Source organism: Podarcis tiliguerta, assembly GCF_965153285.1.
Source record: "Podarcis tiliguerta genome assembly, chromosome: 3".
NCBI classification, from domain to species: Eukaryota; Metazoa; Chordata; class Lepidosauria; order Squamata; family Lacertidae; genus Podarcis; species Podarcis tiliguerta.
This window is the reverse complement of record NC_139536.1, coordinates 7,686,241-7,701,644: the sequence shown is the minus strand read 5'-3', so window position 1 is coordinate 7,701,644 and position 15,404 is coordinate 7,686,241.

Here is a 15,404-nt window from a genome sequence, read left to right as displayed (position 1 = left end):
GCCGACATACAGCTTCCGGGTCATGTGGCCAGCATGACTAAGCCGCTTCTGGCAAACCAGAGCAGCACACAGAAACGCCGTTTACTTTCCCGCCAGAGCGGTACCTATTTATCTACTTGCACTTTGCTGTGCTTTTGAACTGCTAGGTTGGCAGGAGCAGGGACCGAGCAACGAGAGCTCACCCCGTCGCAGGGATTCGAACCGCCGACCTTCTGGTTGGCAAGTCCTAGGCTCTGTGGTTTAACCCACAGCGCCACCCGCATCCCCTAGCCACATGATTAGAAGCCATTAAAAACCTTACTCTTCAAGAACGGGTGTGTGTGTGTATGTGTGCGTGTGTGTTAGAAAAATCTATTTTGGTACAAGAGTGAAGTGTGTCTTCAGTGGGAATCACAGAAACAATCATAATCACCTCTAACCAGCTTTTTGGGGAGAATGAAGGGGAAACTGTGTTTAGACTTGTAGTTCCCTTCCATCTCCTCAAACAGTTGATGGTGTATTTATTGAGAGCTTAAATGTTCACAGCCAGGTTTCAGGATGCTCTTGTAGAATATGCTGAATTAGGTAGTCTCTCGAAAAGATTAAAGATAAGCCAAAATATGAGTTTATTGATAACTGGGAACCTCTAAAGAGCTATTTTAAAAATAAGTGTTGCAATTTGAATTAGGTTGCAGCGTTTGAGTAATCTCTGTAAATAAATAAGGATATAAGGATAAAAATAGACACATAGACACAGATGTATATTATTAGTTTATTATTAATACGTTAATATCTTAAGGTAATAGGTTTACTAGAGTGAAAAGATGTTGAAACGGATGGGAAGTCAAAACTACGTTCTAAATTTATGATCTGAAGACTTACAGTTTTCTGTTTGAATGTTATTTTGATAACTTTGATATATAGATAGTGATATGTCTTGGATGTATGGATGCAATTATGGATAATAAAGTATTGGGGGAAAGAGATTTTTAACCTTTTACAGCTTAAAAAAAATCAAATGAATGAAACTCTTTCCCCCTCTTTACGATGCCTATCTGTTTCCAGCAGTAGAAGAATTAGAACTGTTTATTGCATTCCTTATTTGTGCAAACAAGGAACTGGCCGATAACAGCAAGGGACCACCCAGGCATCATATTTGAAATTCATGGCCTCCTGCTTATCTGCTTTGCAGATGGACCAGATATTTGGGCCATGAGTGACCTGCTCATCTTTTTGCCTAATAAAATAAGGTTGTCTTGCAACTTTGTTTCTGAAAGTATGATGATATGGAGGTGCTGGTTCATAACACGTTGGCCACAATGCAAAAATCCCACATTCTATTATTTATTCATTTATTGCATTTATTTCCCCTCTCTTTTTCCAAGTACCTCAAAGTGATGTACATCATAGAATCATAGAATCATAGAATCATAGAATCATAGAGTTGGAAGAGACCACAAGGGCCATCGAGTCCAACCCCCTGCCAAGCAGGAAACACCATCAGAGCACTCCTGACATATGGTTGTCAAGCCTCTGCTTAAAGACCGCCAAAGAAGGAGACTCTACCACACTCCTTGGCAGCAAATTCCACTGTCAAACAGATCTTAGTGTCAGGAAGTTCTTCCTAATGTTTAGGTGGAATCTTCTTTCTTGTAGTTTGGATCCATTGCTCCATGTCCGCTTCTCTGGAGCAGCAGAAAACAACCTTTCTCCCTCCTCTAAATGACATCCTTTTATATATTTGAACATGGCTATCATATCACCCCTTAACCTCCTCATTCTTCCCCTCCTCAATTAATCCCCACAACAACCCTGTGAGGTAGGTTAGATTGAGAGGCAGTGATAGGCTCAAGGTCACCCAGTGAGCTCCATGGCTGCATGGTGATTGGAAGGTTGGGTTGCCTGGATAAATTGACACTGTCAAAGAGAAAGTTAGGCACTAAAATAAATGATATGTCTAGGCTGTGTCAACAGACCTATAACGTCTAGATCAGGGGCCAGCAAGCTTTTTGAGCAGGGGCCGGTCCACTGTCCCTCATACCTTCTGGGGGGCCGGACTATATTTTGGGGAAGAAAAAAATAGAGAATGAATTCCTATGTCCCACAAATATGTTCCATGCAACTCTGGTGCTCAGAAGTCTTTGCTCCTTTTCTACACCTGTCTCAGTACACATCTGGCCAAGCTCATGGAGTTCATCTCTGGATATGGCTGAACCCTGAACAGAAAACATCAGGAACATTCTACAATGTAATTGGGATGGAATAGTATCTTGCAACACAAATTTTAAAAATAACTTTCACACCTGCATTTTTTTTTACATGTTTTTATTGAGTGGAATACACTGCTTTATCTGTGTTGAGCTGAAATAAGCTTTCTTGGCTTTCCCGCCTGAAGATCCTTCTCTTTTTTCAGGTAGTCGAGGTTAAGAAACATGCACTGGCCTGGAGCTGCACATCATTTTTATGTGCAGCACACTAGAGCACTGGGACAGTCGCTTTTGATGATGTGTTTTTCTTTGGGGCAATTTCCATTCTTAGAAATGCAACTGCCTCCATAGCGTTCACAAAACCTTCCATTAAATCCTGTAAGAGGGGGAAATGGAACGAAATTTAGACAGATAAATAAGGAGAATGTGATTCAGACTTGCAAGGCAGTCTGATCAAAGAAAGAGAGAAGGGGTGACTGGAAGAGAGAATATGAACAGAGTGAGATAGCATAGAGGGATTTATTGCTGTAATTGTTTTTCTTATTTTCCACATTTATTTTAAATTGGCCGTCACCAAATTGGACGCTGCTGCCTAGTGCATTGGTGTCGCCTATTCTTAGTTGACTAAAGTATTTTCCTTATTTTTCCATATTTACTTTAATTAGGATTTTCACCCAATTGAAGAAATATAATTCACTGAAAGAATTGATTGAATTTCAATAAATTTGCTTGTAAGCAAATTCAGAGTCAGCATGCATGCACTAACTGTATATGATGTACTTATGTATATCGTCTTAGAGGAAACATCCTCAAGGGTGAAAACGTGGTTCTTCCCATCCACAGTTTTTAATGAAACATTATACCAAATTTAAAAATGCTGCCTGTTTAATTATTCTTATATGATTAAAAATATTTAACTGATTCAATTAGGTTAGGGATGGTCAGTGCTATTTTTCCAGGAAAAGAGTTGCTAGAACTCACCACAAATGCCTCCCTTGTTCTCTTATAAGTTATAATGGGAATGGCGGCCACCTGAGAGGTGCTGGACCTGAGTTCTGGTGGGTTCAAGCTGAAGAAAGCTCTGGAGATGGGGAAATATGGGGCCTAGCTCCAGATGTTGTTGTCACCCACAGTCAGCAAGGCCCATGAAAGGAGTTATATTCCAGAAACATCTCAAGGTCCACAGGTTTCCCATCCCCTGATCTATGCACATTACAGACCATATTTTATATTTTGTATTTATGATTAAATATCCAGGGAGAGCCTTTATGAATTGATTGACAAGATAGAAATCTTAATTATCAAGTACTTAGGAATCAACAAAATATTACTGAACTGTCAAAAAAATATACATACATTTTATAGATAAAAAAAAAAAGCTAATGGAAAAGAGCTGGAAGGAGAAATAAAATTCCTCAATGTAGTAAAGTATAATGTTGGGCCCAACATTTGTAAGGTTCAGAAAAACAATTTATCAACTTTCTTAAGAACTGAGATCAGGCAAAAGGGCAAAAAGAAGAACGACCCAGAGCCTGTAAGTATTTTTCATTCTCCCATTGCTGTTGGATCTCGTGATCCACAATGTTTACATTCCATACTTCTGGAAGTGAGAGAACGGAAGCTTAGACACTGAACTTCCTGTTAGGATATTCCGTTCCACCTTAAGAACAGTTGTGCAATTGCTTATGCCGCTTGCTTGGATATGAAGGGAAGAAGAGAAGACATGTTTTTTCTTTTGCCTTGATGTATGCTGGGACGCAGGTGGCGCTGTGGGTTAAACCACAGAGCCTAGGACTTGCCGATCAGAAGGTCGGCGGTTTGAATCCCCGCGACGGGGTAAGCTCCCATTGCTCGGTCCCTGCTCCTGCCAACCTAGCAGTTCGAAAGCACGTCAAAGTGCAAGTAGATAAATAGGTACCGCTCCGGTGGAAAGGTAAATGGCGTTTCCGTGCGCTGCTCTGGTTCGCCAGAAGTGGCTTAGTCATGCTTCCATGACCCGGAAGCTGTACGCCGGCTGCCTCAGCCAATAAAGTGAGATGAGCGCTGCAACCCCAGAGTCGGTCACGACTGGACCTAATGGTCATGGGTCCCTTTACTGTATGCTGAATAAACTGCTTGTAAATATGCTCATCACAGCCTCTCCCTGTCACTTCTGTTGCGTAGCATTTACTCTGCTGATTAGAGCGTGCTCCAGCTTCTAAAGCTTGGGTCACTGACACTGAACCAAGGACTGGAGATCACCAGGCACATTGGCTGGTGGGCTGGTGCCAGCTGGGGGCTTGCCAATTGCCCCCGTTTCCTTGGCTGCATCCCAACACTTCCATACTATGTGCTTTTGTTTTTGGGCTCTTTGTTCTGTCTCCTGGACAGACAGGATGTTTGTGTGAGCTTCTGCTCACAATGTTGTTATTTTCTTTACTATGATTTTCTTTAATTTGGTTTGATTTGATGTACAGCAATAAAATTAATGATACTACATACTTCTGCAGCCAAGCTTTCGTTTACTCTGCTGTTTGCGTGCGCATCTGAGCAGATATGAGTCGTTGAGAGGAGGACTGTTGCCGAACTCTTCTGTTACCGGAGGGAGAGGCTCCAATAGAGCCCCTCAGTTTACCACACATAATAAGGAAGGGCCATAGCTCAGTGCCAGAGCATTGGGGTGTGGATTTCTAATGAACAAACTTCTCTCTTTAAGGTTCAACGTCCCAGGTTCAATATAAGCATTGCATAATGGCAGCCCAAGATATTCGGAATAACTTTTAAACTGATGTTACAGGTATTTATAATACAGTGGTACCTCGGGTTAAGTAGTTAATTTATTCTGGAGGTCCGTTCTTAACCTGAAGCACCACGTTAGCTAATGGGGTCTCCCACTGCCATTGCGCGATTTCTGTTCTCATCCTGAAGCAAAGTTCTTAACCTACAGTACTATTTCTGGGCTAGCGGAGTCTGTAACTTGAATCGTCTGTAACCTGAAGTGTATTTAACCTGAGGTACCACTGTCTATGTCTATGTACAGGGGCGGCCCATACTGTTTCACCACCTGAGGCGAAAAGGGAAGATGGCTTCCCATGCTGTTCGTCCCCACCAAAGCCTAGGTAACCTGGGTTGTGCAGTTGTGGCTTCCATAAGCCAGTGAGATCTCAAGGGGCTCCCATGAGATCTCTATGGAAACCAGAAGCCTCCTCAGCCATTTGTCCTCGCTTCTCCATTGGCACAGGAGGCAACTGTGGAGGCGCCCACAGAGGGGCCCCTTGAATTAGGCCTCCTGAGGCACCTACCTCAGCCTGCCTCATGGAGGGCACCAGGAGCATTACATGTTTCCAGCCCTATTTTTTCTCTTTTGTCATTTATGTCCAAATGCTTTTAATTTCATAGATGTTTTACCTGCGGAAAATGTGATCATCCCAGAAAACAGAAGGGCAACCATGAAGAGCCAGCGCAATTGCATTGTTGAAGCTTGACTTGGATCTCAAGTTGAGCAGCAAGAGCAGAATCTTGAGGCGGAATGTTCTGGTGAGAGCTCTGTGTCTTCTGAATGACCAACTATTTTTAGGGATTCGTGATTTACTGACACGGAAGCCCTCTGCATGGATGAACTGGCATGAAACATGTGATGACAAAATCTATTCAGCAAGAAGAACCCAACAAAGTTAATTACCGTATATGTTGCACATTATTCTTCAGAAAGCCATAATATTCAAAGATCAGAAAGTAAAATTCATGTCACTGACAAACTGGAACGTGTCCAGAGGAGGGCAACCAAAATGGTCAAAGGTCTGGAAACGAGGCCTTATGAGGAACGGCTAAGGGAGCTGGACATGTTTAGCTTGGAGAAGAGGAGGTTAAGGGGTGATATGATAGCCATGTTCAAATATATAAAAGGATGTCATATAGAGGAGGGAGAAAGGTTGTTTTCTGCTGCTCCAGAGAAGCGGACACAGAGCAATGGATCCAAACTACAAGAAAGAAGATTCCACCTAAACATTAGGAAGAACTTCCTGACAGTAAGAGCTGTTCGACAGTGGAATTTGCTGCCAAGGAGTGTGGTGGAGTCTCCTTCTTTGGAGGTCTTTAAGCAGAGGCTTGAAAACCATATGTCAGGAGTGCTCTGATGGTGTTTCCTGCTTGGCAGGGGGTTGGACTCAATGGCCCTTGTGGTCTATTCCAACTCTATGATTCTATGATTCTATGTCATTAAGCATGATGTGCACTCATACATCAGGGTTTTTTTCCAGGGAGTCTTCTCTTCTCATGAGGTGGCCAAAGTATTGGAGTCTCAGCTTCAGGATCTGTCCTTCCAGTGAGCACTCAGGGCTGATTTCACAGAACCAAATGCCTTGAATGCAAAAGTGCTCAGTTTGCATAGGAGACTGTAGGAAAGATGTTGTTTTGGTGCTCTGAGAGCATCCACAATATGGTTGAATGCAACTGGGACAGATTTCATAACAAGAAGAAACTACATTGCATTTAGTCAAATCGTTATATCCTTGCTTTGGTACACTGTGTCTCATTGAGGGGTACTAGGCATGGACTGCAGGAAATAACATATAGGCAGAAACCTTTAAAACAATAGATGCTATTGAACTCCAGAACCCTGAATAAATATAATGGAGAATGCCATGGACTTTACTGTCTGCTCCTTGAACATTATGGCTTCCCAATGAATAAAATACAGAATATATGGCGATTAACTCTTTTTTTGTCTCCTTGATTAAGTTTATGTCATCACGAGCAGTACATTTGAATCATCCATTCATAGGGCTTAGATGTCAGTACGTTACAAAACCTCGTCAATAGATCAGCATTCAGCCTTCTAGAAGACACAGAACATTAATCAAAGTATTCTGCCTCAGTAGTGAACTTCTGCACCCAGGGCATGTGGGCCTGTATATGACAGCAGCCTCCCTAATTATTCCACTCAGTTGCCAAGCAAAGGGTCTGAAATTGAATTTACAGCCCACAGAATGCTGAATGTTAATGCACTGATCAGCAGTTCCTTGATTTGGTACTCTATACTGTGACTCCTTGAGCAGTAGTAGACAGGGACCACATCACTTATATAATCCGAAGTTGAGCAGCAAGAGCAGATTAGTGAAGCAGAATGATCTGGTGAGAGTTCTGTGTCTTCTGAATGCCCAACAATTTATAGGGATTCATAATATACTGACACGTAAGCCCTCTGCATGGATGAACTGGCATGAAAGACATGATGACAAAATCTATTCACCAAGAGGAACCCAAAAAAGTTAATTACCACATATGTTGCACATTATTCTTCAGAGAGCCATAATATTCAAAGATCAGAAAGTAAAATTCACGTCGTTAAGCATGATGTGCACTCATAGCTCAGTGGTTCTATAGCACTTATTGTTTTGAAAGTTTCTGTCTATATATTATTTCCTGCTGTGGGTATTGTCGTCCATGACTGCAACCACTCAAGAAGACACATTGTGCCAAAGCAACGAAATACTGAACAGTGCATTAACCTGATGAAATCTTCGGGATTCAGTGGGCTGTCTGGAGGAGGTCAACGGCTTTGGAGGAGCCAGCCACTGAAGCTGAGCCATGCGGTATGGTCATTAAGGTTTGAACTTGAGAAAAGACTTCATTTGGTGCAAAAGACGGTGTGGGGGGAGGGGAGCCTATGGTTTCTTTATAGAAAGTTTTCTTCTCTACATTTATGATTTGCCAACCCTCCCTTTGAATATTACTTCAGAATTATATTTCTACAGGTGAGGAGGGAAGAATTTGGATTGCAGATATGGAATATGACATTAAACAGAACTGTGTGTGTAAAAAACAGAAAAATTGAGGGAAGCTCTATATTGCCAGAGGTTTACGGTGGAAACTTACAGCTAACTCTTCCCCATCCTTTATATTATTCATGGAGTGAACTGAATAATGCTGAAAGGACTTTGAATTTCATTTAATTGGAAGCATAGTACAGTGGTACCTCGGGACGCGAACGGGATCCGTTCTGGAGCCCTGTTCGCATCCTGAACATAACGTAAGATGTGACAGGGCCTCTGCCCGTGCTCAGGTTGCATTTCGCCGCTTCTGCGCATGCACGTTTTGCCGCTTCTGAGCATGTGCGTTTCGCCACTTCAGCACATGCGCGGGTGATGTCAATTTGACCATTTGTTCATGCGCGAGCGCGAAACCCGAAAGTTTGGGACGCTTTATTCACTTTTGTATGGTTTAAGGTATCCAAATGTTTCTTGTACCTATGTAGAAAATATAATCCACTCAACAAAAGGCGCAGCCACACCTAGTAAAGCCCCCCCCCCCCGGTGTGGTTACGTCCAGTGAGAGGCGACTATGGGGTTTTGGCGCTCAGCTTGCTTTCAGGCTAAGGGAGCCTTTGTTTGTCCACAGGGAGCTTTCTGGGTCATGTGGCCAGCATGACTAAACGGCTTCTGGCACAACAGGACACTGTGAAGAGTGCCAGAGTTCACAGAAACACCATTTATCTGCCTGCCACAGTGGTACCTATTTATCTATTTGCACTGGCGTGTTTTTAAACTCCAGAAGCTGGGACAGAGCAACGGGAGCTCACCCCGTTGCATGGATTCAAACTGCCGACCTTCCGATTGGCAAGTCCAAGAAACTCGGTGGTTTAGACCACAGCACTACCCGCTCCTTTGCTGAATGGGGGCCTAAATAGCTGGATTAGATGCAAAGTCCCCCTGCGATTAATCCAATCTTCATTCTCATGCATGAATGTGGATATGCATAGCTGTATTGTGCCTTTGAAATGGGGGCACCTGCCATTATAAAGTTTGGTTATAAATTGTGTCTTGAAGAATAATGCATTCTCCTCCCACCTCCTTTTAACCCAAAGAGAAACACGATCAATTATTTAAATGACTGCAATGCTTTTATTGAGCAAAGAGTACTAAAGCAGACAAAGTCGAATTATCTTCTCATTCTTTTGCTGGCAAGAAGTTCAGCAGGTCAGGAGACGATTCTTTTAGCAGAACTGAGGCATCGCTTAGATCCGCTCCAATCAGTTATTTCCTGGTGAGAGAAGGAATATGATAATCTGGGTTAGTGTCCACAAACACAATTTGACCATTCAATTGCCCTGCCATTGTTCCAAAGCTCTGTACACTTGGTGATAGACATATCATCCCAGTTGATCTCCACACATCTATTAACAAAATCTTTTACATTTTCGGTCTAAAAAGGAAGCATTTTGCTCAAGTGATGTAAACATGGTATCATACAGCCTTGGGGTGGGGGCTTACTTGAGTTACACAGTTCGGAACATAATGCTCCTTTTGTATGGGCACTTGGGACAGAAGCTTTGCAGAGAAAATGGCAATACAGTAGACATTCATTTCCATGAGCGTCACATACTTATGGGTGATCAAACAGGTTTTGTGGGGGGCTTCTGGAGAACCACAAAAGCCTGTTGCACCTAAGAGGAGCTCTACTGGATGAGGCCAATGGCCCATCAAGTCCAGCATCCTGTTCTCACAGTGGCCAACCAGATGCCTGGGGGAAGTTCACACGCAAGATTTGAGCACAAGAACAATCTCCCCTCCTGTGGTTTTCAGCAACTGCTGTTCAAAAGCATTGCTGCCTCCAAGTGTCATGGTGTCACCTTGTGACAGAGGCCTTGGACCCTTTGAAGAAGAAGAGGAAGAGTTTGGGGGCACTGTCATACAGTGGTTCCGCTCCTTCCTCCTGGGGCGTGTTCAGAAAGTGGTGGTGGAGGATGAGTGTTCAGACCCCTGGGCTCTCACTTGTGGGGTGCCTCAGGGTTCTGTCCTCTCCCCCATACTTTTTAACATCTACATGCAGCAGCTGGGAGAGATCATCAGGGGGTTTGGCCTGGGTGTCCATCAGTATGCGGATGATACCCAGCTCTACCTCTCTTTGAAATCAGAACCAGTGAAGGCAGTGAAGGTCCTGTGTGAGTGTCTGGAGGCCATTGGAGGATGGATGCTGGCAAACAGATTGAGGTTGAATCCTGACAAGACAGAAGTACTGTTTTTGGGGGACAGGAGGCGGGCAGGTGTGGAAGATTCCCTGGTCCTGAATGGGGTAACTGTGCCCTGAAGGACCAGGTGCGCAGCCTGGGAGTCATTTTGGACTCACAGCTAGCCATGGAGGCACAGGTCAAATCTGTGTCCAGGGCAGCTGTTTACCAGCTCCATCTGGTACATAGGCTGAGACCCTATCTGCCTGCAGACTGCCTCGCAAGAGTGGTGCATGCTCTAGTTATCTCCCGCTTGGACTATTGCAATGCGCTCTACGAGGGGCTACCTTTGAAGGTGACCCAGAAACTACAACTAATCCAGAATGTGGCAGCTAGACTGGTGACTGGGAGTGGCTGCTGAGACCATATCACACCTCTGGTAACGTAACCACCCACTTGCCCTCTGCCACTCGGCCCACTACCCTGTCTCTGCTCTCCGGCCAGACAGGTTCCCTGAGTAGCCCAGGCAAGCGGGGGTTACTAATTTACAAAACAAGACAAAATCGTACTGGTAGCTGCCACCACCCCCTTGACCCGGGGAACTCCAAGCCACAGCCCAGGGGGAAGGCTGCGCCTCAATTAGTACCGGTTTCCCCCAACCCTGCAGTTTGTATCTGCAGGCAGAAATCTACACGGTAGGCGTAACCAAGCGTAAGGCTAGGATTAGCTGATTCCCAGAAAGGCACACAACTAAAATAGTTTCTTTTCTTAAAAATTTATTTTAAAAAAGAAGAACATAAGAACACATGCAAACTTGCAGGCACATCACTTGAGGGTTACAGGAACAAAATAAGAACATTGTAGAATATAACTAACTCTCTACTTACTTCACGCTACTTGCAGGTTAGGATAGAAAAAGTCTTTAAGTCCGTGGATGAAAAGGACAGCGATTCCGCATCACAATAGGCTGCAATTGTCGGCTATTAGGTGTAGCATTCTAGCCGGGTCCCATGCGGATTGCAAGGCACACTTAACCATTCATTTCCCAGGTCTTTTATCCCCAATACACACGTGGGAACGGAACCCCAAGGCCAATCATAACTTTAGATTATTTTCAAATTCACCAATGACCGACTTGCTGATTAATCAATCTAACTCTTGGCAGCTGGGGCAATTAGGAACCCAGAGCCAGATCAAGGGGTATCCTCCCTTCCTGGATGTTATGCAGATGTAGGCAATTAGGATAGATAACATCAGTGAGAAAATGTGAATAACATAGGACCCAGGTGCTAGGTCCTTCAGTAAATCAAGCTTCCTTTCCCACCATAAACTGCTCATCCTGGATGCCTGTTAGTCTAGAGTTAAAGCAACAGGACTTCTTTCCCAGGGTCCTTGTGGCTTGTTGGTTTCCCACAAGGCTTCACTCCCTTACTTGACCAAGGAATGGCTTTCAGAAATATACTAACTTTACTACAACACCGGTCTTGAAAGACCTACATTGGCTCCCAGTACGTTTCCGAGCACAATTCAAAGTGTTGGTGCTGGCCTTTAAAGCCCTAAATGGCCTCAGTCCAGTATATCTGAAGGAGCATCTCCACCCCCATCATTCTACCCAGACACTGAGGTCCAGCACCGAGGGCCTTCTGGCGGTTCCCTCACTGCGAAAAGCCAAGTTACAGGGAACCAGGCAGAGGGTCTCCTCGGTAGTGGCACCCGCCCTGTGGAAAGCCCTCCCACCAGATGTCAAAGAGAACAACAACTACAAGACTTTTAGAAGACATCTGAAGGCAGCCCTGTTTAGGGAAGCTTTTAATGTATGATTTGTCACAGTATTTTAATATTTTTTTGGAAGCCGCCTAGAGTGGCTAGGGAAGCCCAGCCAGATGGGCGGGGCATAAATAAATTATTATTATTATTGTTATTATTGTTATTATTATTATTATTGTTGTTGTTGTTGTTGTTATTATTATTATTATATCTCTCATAAAAGATTAAAGATAAGCCAAAACATGAGTTCATTGATAACTGGGAACCTCTAAAGAACTATTTAAAAAATAAGTGTTGCAATTTGAATTCGGTTGCAGCGTTTGAGTAATCTCTGTAAATAATTAAGGATATAAGGATAAAAATAGACACATAGACACAGATGTATATTATTAGTTTATTATTAATACGTTAATATCTTAAGATAATAGGTTTACTAGAGTGAAAAGATGTTGAAAAGGATGGGAAGTCAAAACTACGTTCTAAATTTATGATCTGAAGACTTACATTTTTCTGTTTGAATTTTATTTTGATAACTTTGATATGTAGATAGTCATATGTCTTGGATGTATGGATGCAATTATGGATAATAAAGTGTTGGAGGGGAAGAGATTTTTAACCTTTTACAGCTTAAAAAAATTAAATGAATGAAACTCTTTCCCCCTCTTTACGATGCCTATCTGTTTCCAGCAGTAGAAGAATTAGAACTGTTTATTGCATTCCTTATTTGTGCAAATAAAGAACTGGCTGATAACAGCAAGGGACCACCCAGGCAGCATATTTGAAATTCATGGCCTCCTGCTTATCTGCTTTGCAGATGGACCAGCGATTTGGGCCATGAGTGACCTGCTCATCTTTTTGCCTAATAAAATAAGGTTGTCTTGCAACTTTGTTTCTGAAAGTATGGTGATATGGAGGTGATGGTTCATAACAAGTTGGCCACAATGCAAAAATCCCACATTCTATTATTCATTCATTTATTGCATTTATTTCCCATCTCTTTTTCCAAGTACCTCAAAGTGATGTAGATGATTCTTCCCCTCCTCAATTAATCCTCACAACAACCCTGTGAGGTAGGTTAGACTGAGAGGCAGTGATAGGCTCAAGGTCACCCAGTGAGCTCCATGGCTGCATGGTGATTGGAAGGTTGGGTTGCCTGGATAAATTGACACTGTCAAAGAGAAAGTTAGCCATAATGATATGTCTAGGCTGTGTCAACAGACCTATAATGTCTAGATCAGGGGCCAGCAAGCTTTTTCAGCAGGGGCCGGTCCACTGTCCCTCATACCTTGTGGGGGGGGGCGGACTATATTTTGGGAAAGAAAAAAAAGAGAATGAATTCCTATGTCCCACAAATAAGTTCCATGCAATTCTGGTGCTCAGAAGTCTTTGCTCCTTTTCTACACCTGTCTCAGTACACATCTGGCCAAGCTCATGGAGTTCATCTCTGGATATGGCTGAACCCTGAACAGGAAACATCAGGAACATTCTATAATGTAATTGGGATGGAATCGTATCTTGCAACACAAATTTTAAAAATAACTTTCACACCTGCATTTTTTTACATGTTTTTATTGAGTGGAATACACTGCTTTATCTGTGTTGAGCTGAAATAAGCTTTCTTGGCTTCCCCGACCGAAGATCCATTTCTTCTTTTCAGGTAGTCGAGGATAAGAAACATGCACTGGCCTGGAGCTGCACATCATTTTTAATAGCAGCACACTTGACCACGGGGACAGTCGCTTTCCTTGAAGCGTCTTCCTTTGCAATTACTATTGTTAGAAATGCAAGTGCCTCCACGTCTTTCACAATACGTTGTTTTACTTTCTGTAAGAGGGGGAAATGGAAATAAATTTAGACAGATAAATAAGGAGAATGAGATTCAGACTTGCAAGGCAGTCTGATCAAAGAAAGAGAGAAGGGGTGACTGGAAGAGAGAATATGAACAGAGTGAGATAGCATAGAGAGATTTATTGCAGTAATTGTTCTCCTTATTAGCAGGCTGTGCAGCCTGCATTCGCTCCATAAGACGCACACACATTTCCCCTTACTTTTTAGGGAAAAAGTGAGTCTTATAGAGCAAAAAATACAGTATATTGTCTTAGAGGAAACATCCTCAAGGGTGAAAACGTGGTTCTTCCCATCCACAGTTTTTAATGAAACATTATACCAAATTTAAAAATGCTGCCTGTTTAATTATTCTTATATGATTAAAAATATTTAACTGATTCAATTAGGTCAGGGATGGTCAGTGCTATCTTTCCAGGAAAAGAGTTGCTAGAACTCACCACAAATGCCTCCCTTGTTCTCTTATAAGTTATAACAGCAATGGTGCCCACCTGAGAGGTGCTGGACCTGAGTTCTGGTGGGTTCAAGCTGAAAAAGGCTCTGGAGATGGGGAAATATGAGGCCTAGCTCCAGATGTTGTTGTCATCCACAGTCAGCAAAGCCCATGAAAGGAGTTATATTCCAGAAACATCTCAAGGTCCACAGGTTTCCCATCCCCTGATCTATGCACATTACAGACCATATTTTATATTTTGTATTTATGATTAAATATCCAGGGAGAGCCTTTATGAATTGATTGACAAGATAGAAAGGTTAATTATCAAGTACTTAGGAATCAACAAAATATTACTGAACTGTCAAAAAAATATACATACATTTTATAGATAAAAAAAAAGCTAATGGAAAAGAGCTGGAAGGAGAAATAAAATTCCTCAATGTAGTAAAGTATAATGTTGGGCCCAACATTTGTAAGGTTCAGAAAAACAATTTATCAACTTTCTTAAGAACTGAGATCAGGCAAAAGGGCAAAAAGAAGAACGACCCAGAGCCTGTAAGTATTTTTCATTCTCCCATTGCTGTTGGATCTCGTGATCCACACTGTTTACATTCCATACTTCTGGAAGTGTGAGAACGGAAGCTTAGACACTGAACTTCCTGTTAGGATATTCCGTTCCACCTTAAGAACAGTTGTGTGGATTGTTGTATGTCACATGTCTGTTTACACTCCAGCACAGCTTGCTGGGAACTTCCTTTTTGTGTGTAGCAATTGCTTATGCCGCTTGCTTGGATATGAAGGGGAGAAGACATGTTTTTTCTTTTGCCTTGATGTATGCTGGGACACAGGTGGTGCTGTGAGTTAAACCACAGAGCCTAGGACTTGCCGATCAGAAGGTCGGCGGTTTGAATCCCCGCGACGGGGTGAGCTCCCATTGCTCGGTCCCTGCTCCTGCCAACCTAGCAGTTCGAAAGCACGTCAAAGTGCAAGTAGATAAATAGGTACCGCTCTGGTGGGAAGGTAAACGGCATTTCCGTGCGCTGCTCTGGTTCGCCAGAAGTGGCTTAATCATGCTGGCCCCATGACCAAGAAGCTGTACGCCGGCTGCCTCAGCCAATAAAGCGAGATGAGTGCCGCAACCCCAGAGTCAGTCACGACTGGACCTAATGGTCATGGTTCCCTTTACTGTATGCTGAATAAACTGCTTGTAAATATGCTCATCACAGCCTCTCCCTGTCACTTC